Consider the following 4,920-nt stretch of genomic DNA (forward strand, 5'->3'; position numbering starts at 1 on the left):
TTATAGCAGCCAATTTCATTTATATTCTTCTACGTATTTAATTTTCAATCATTTTGTGCTCAATTAATGACAATTATAGCCACCTTTAATACATTAAAAAATTCCAATTTATTTTTTTAATCCTTTAATCTCAGCCATGTATCAAGATAGATCCAACGGCTGAAATCACACCCCCTTCCTTTCCTTTTTAACCAACAAAACAAACACTAATCCCACTATTCTCTCAACAGCCGCATCTCTCTTTCTCCCTCTTCCTCTCTTTCTTTCTCTGTCAAATAGCAAAAGTTGCTGCCCGTCACCGTATTTAGTGAGACGCCGGAGCAGTCGCGTCCCTTCGCCGGCCTCCTATCTCCGCTCTCGCGTCTCCAGCGGTGGCAATACCCATCAGCCACTGCTCCAGCGTCGACTCCATCTCTGTCGCTCAACCGGCGAAATCAACAGCCAACTCCACCGTTGGCCACCAAATCCGAACCAGCCGCCACAACAGCCAAATTCGGCCGCCGTACCATCATTTTGGCCAGCGAAATCAGTCTTACCGGTGGAAGCCAACCATGGACGATGAATCTCCAACCAACACCGCCATTGCTCCACCCATTTCCAATTAAAAAATCAGTCCATTACCATCGTCACTCCGTTAAATGTCAACGGAAGAATCTTAAGTACATGACGAATTCACATGTGAATTCGTTTTAGGTTTGATTTCTTTTTTCAAGTTTCGCCAAAAACCCTTTATGTTGATTATTTTTGTTTTGATTATTTTTGTTTTACTGATTCTGTGATTTGAAATTAGTGAAATTTGATTTTTTTAATTTTGATTTGACTCTTTGATTTCCTGCTTATTTTTAGTCTTTAATTGACATATGCTAAGTCCATTATCGTTTGTTTGGCAATACTATTGTTGAATCATGATCTTAGTAATATAATAGTTTAAGTGTAGGTACTTGAAAACTAAAATTTAGGAAGAGTTTGCCTGATGAATGTGAATCTAGCTACATTTTTTCGCATTTAAACTATCATCTCTACCATTTTAGGGACCTAGCTGTTAGTATAGCTACCAGTCATCTTCAATAATTTCCTTACATCTAACTAAACTGCTGCATTGCCTTCGACAACTCATAGTTAAGAGTTATTGATGAAAAGGTGAATACGAGATTTTAATCACGTACTGGCCGATTAGTGCTGTATCCATTAATTAATCTTTTACACAGTTGAATTTTGCTTAGCAATTATTTTAAAGCTGTTTGAATCTAAAGAGTGTTGTCGGGTGTATGAGCTAGGCTGTTCTGTTCTGATTGTTCTAGGAGACATCCTTATCACATGAAAAGCTATGAAATGTGAGTCATTAGTCCTGTATCTTCTTTTTACATGTTAATATTCCTTTAACTGGAACTTGGAAGGATAGTACTCTCCTTCTAGCATGATATTGCATAAACAATATCTTGATTTGGTCAGTTCTATACTTCTATTAGTTGACAACATAGGATTTTCCAATTTTGCTTAAGAGTGCCCTTTCCTTTGAAATGTGGACTTGTGTTTTGAATTTAGTTAAGTGTGGTCACTTGAGAAGTGAATAAGTACTTGAAATGTTTAACCGTAGTTACTTGAAATGTGGACTTGTGTTTTGAATTTAGTTAAGTGTGGTCACTTGAGAAGTGAGTTAGTGACTTGAAAATGCTTTAAGTGTAGGTACTTGAAATGTGGACTTGTGTTTTGAATTTAGTTAAGTGTGGTCACTTGAGAAGTGAATAAGTACTTGAAAATGTTTAAGTGTAGGTACTTGAAATGTGGAGTTGTGTTTTAATTTTAGTAAAGTGTGGTCACTTGAGAAGTGAGTTAATGACTTGAAAATGTTCAAGTGTAGGTACTTGAAATGTGGACTTGTGTTTTGAATTTAGTTAAGTGTGGTCACTTGAGAAGTGAATAAGTACTTGAAAATGTTTAAGTATAGTTACTTGAAATGTGGACTTGTGTTTTGAATTTAGTAAAGTGTAGTCACTGGAGAAGTGAATTAGTGACTTGAAAATGTTTAAGTGTAGGTACTTGAAATGTGAACTTTTATTTTGAATTAAGTTTAGTTTGATAACTTGTGAAGTGAATTAGTGACTTGAAAATGTTTTGGTGTAGGTACTTGAATTGTGAACTTTCATTTTGAATTTAGTTTAGTTAGGTAACTTGTGAAGTGAATTGATGTCTTGAAATGTTTAAGTGTAGTTACTTGAATTATGAATTAGTGACTTTTGTTTTAAATTTAGGCACTTGAAATGTGAACTTGCGTTTTGATTTTAGTAAAGTGTGGTCACTTGAGAAGTGAATTAGTGACTTCAAAATGTTTAACTGTAGATATTTGAAACGTGAACTTTTCATTTTGAATTAAGTTTAGTTTGGTAACTTCTGAAGTGAATTAGTGACTTGAAAATGTTTAGGTGTAGGTATTTGAAATGTGAACTTTTGTGACTTGAACTAATTACTTGAATGTGATTGATTGTGTAGATGAAACCTGATTATAGTTGGATGTATCAACGAAATATTAATAATAAAATGGGTGAGGCTGAGAATGAAGATGCGGATGATGAGTTGTATTTTTTAGTCTTTTGTATGTTTTATAGTTTGGATTTGGAATCTCGATAAATTTTGTAAATAATTTGATTTTTAATGTTTGTATTCTTATGGTGGTTGGTTGATTGTATATTAAATGTTTGGCGGACTGTATTGTAAATAATTTGATTTTTAATGTTTTTAAATGATTGGTGGGCTGTATTGTAAATAATTTAATTTTTAATTTTGTAAATAATTTGATTTTTAATGTTTGTATTTTGGACATTTTTAATATTTTTTTTTACAAAAATTATCAGAAAAAATTGTCCGCATATGGTTGCTTTTTTTTTTTTTTTTTTGAAAATTTTTACAAAAAACCTACCACATGTGGTTGATTTATTTTTACCACATGTGGTCGGTTTTTAAAATATTTTCTGAAAATCGATCACTTGTCGTTTTTTATGGTAATTCTTTTTAAAAACCAACCACATCTGGTTGGTTTATTATAATTAATTATAAAATATTTTATTAAATAAATTATTACATACATTATTAAATAAAAAAATCGACCACATGTGGTCGATTTTTTATTTAAATTAAATAATTAATTTATAAAAAACCGGCCATATGTGGTCGTTTTTTTATAAATTAATTAATTAATTTAAATAAAAATTGATCACTTGTGGTCTGTTTTAATAAAATCAATTGATTAATTTTAAAATAAAATCGACCACAAGTGGTTGATTTTTTTTTTTTTAATTTTTAAACTTATTTTTTTCTATTTTAATAAAATAATAATGAATTTTAAAAATATATATATATTTTTAAAAAAACTAATCACACGTGGTCGATTTTTAAAAAGCTACCACTATTTTATCGACCACAAGTAGTTGGTTTTCCTTTTTTTTTTTTTAATAGTGAATCCTATCAAAGTCTTCCCTTTTTCACCTTTTCCCCAATTTTGTAAGTAATTTTTGTAAAAAGTTAATTCCTATTATGTATAGTTTGATTTCGAGACGGTGGGTGTACATATAACCATTATTTACTCGATCGGCCTTTTTTGGGTTAGCATGCAACCCGGTGGGGGATATTATAGCGCATCCTGAAAGAACTAAATTTGTGATGTTCCAGAATTATAGTAGTTTCTAAGCATATTTTGCCGAATTTGTGCCAAAAGCATATCAAAATACTTTGCCCTGTTTACCGAAAAAAAAAATAATACTTTGCCCTGGATTAAGAAAGATACATATATGTATGTTTACAGTTGATAGGAGAGACTAACAAACTTGAATATTTATGTAATTATAAATTATTTCATTTAGAATAAAACAAGAAAAAAGTTGAGCTATTTTTATTTATGAAAATAGGACGTTTTTTATGGAAACATTATAAAAAAAGAGAGAGGTTGTAGCATGAAGTGAAACATAGAGAGAATATACATTCTTTATGGTAACAGACTAAAAAGAGAAAAGTTGCCACATCAAGTGAAACATGGATAAAATAGTATATGACAGTAGTGAGTAGTGACCAAGAGGTTAGTGAAATTCGAATGTGGTATTTCGTTTGGAATTAGTTGTGATATTTGAAGATTACATGTAGGTGGAACCAAGATCGATATATTCATAGGTACTCAATTTGGTAAATTGCAATAGATGGTTTTTCTTTGGGGGTGTGTGTGTGTGGGGCGGGGGGTGGTGGTGGTTGTGGTGCATGCATGTTGCCCTTATTTATAGTGGTACTTCACTTTTTATTCCTTCTTTCAAAAATATTCCTTCTTTCAAAAAATGGGTGTGTGGACCACTATCTAATTAATCATGTTCATGATTAGTGTCCAAAGCAAATGGAAAGGGATATATTAGACACCGAAGAACTCATTAGCTCTTATTTTTTTCAGTTACCTTTATTTTTCTTTTGTGAAGGATAGCTTTTTCTTTAATGGCAATTGGTAAATATATACTATTTCTCGTTTCTCATTAAATATTGACAAATAAATTTCATATCCATCCCCATTCCATAAGTCTACATCTAAGGAGTCGTTTGGTGTGAGGTATTAAGACAAATTATTTCGGGATAAAATAATAGTTTCGAGATAAACTTTTTAATACATCGTTTGGTTTGGCCATACTCGGAATAACTTATCCGAGGACTAATAATAGTCCCGGGATAAGTTTTACCATATATTTGGTGGTATAAGTTATCCCACCTTAATTTATCCTTGGATAAAATTATAAAATGACAAATAACCTCCAAATCCATTACAAACACATTGCTTCAATCTTTTTCATCTCCTCTTAGTTCTTCAATCTCTAAATATTGCTTTTGAAATTGAAAAAAGATTATTGATATCTACTTTATTATCTAAAATGCGTTATGTATGAAAAATTA

General features: G+C 31.3%; 1 long non-coding RNA gene across 1 annotated transcript; it reads left to right on the plus strand.

Annotated features, from left to right (window-relative positions):
- The first annotated feature begins 213 nt into the window (after positions 1-213).
- Positions 214-2,525, plus strand: LOC124896126. The gene is made up of 2 exons (XR_007052610.1): positions 214-693; positions 2,491-2,525. It is a non-coding gene; the product is annotated as an uncharacterized LOC124896126 (long non-coding RNA).
- Positions 2,526-4,920: the final 2,395 nt, after the last annotated feature.

This window comes from Capsicum annuum, chromosome 1 (assembly GCF_002878395.1).
Source record: "Capsicum annuum cultivar UCD-10X-F1 chromosome 1, UCD10Xv1.1, whole genome shotgun sequence".
Classification (NCBI taxonomy): Eukaryota; Viridiplantae; Streptophyta; class Magnoliopsida; order Solanales; family Solanaceae; genus Capsicum; species Capsicum annuum.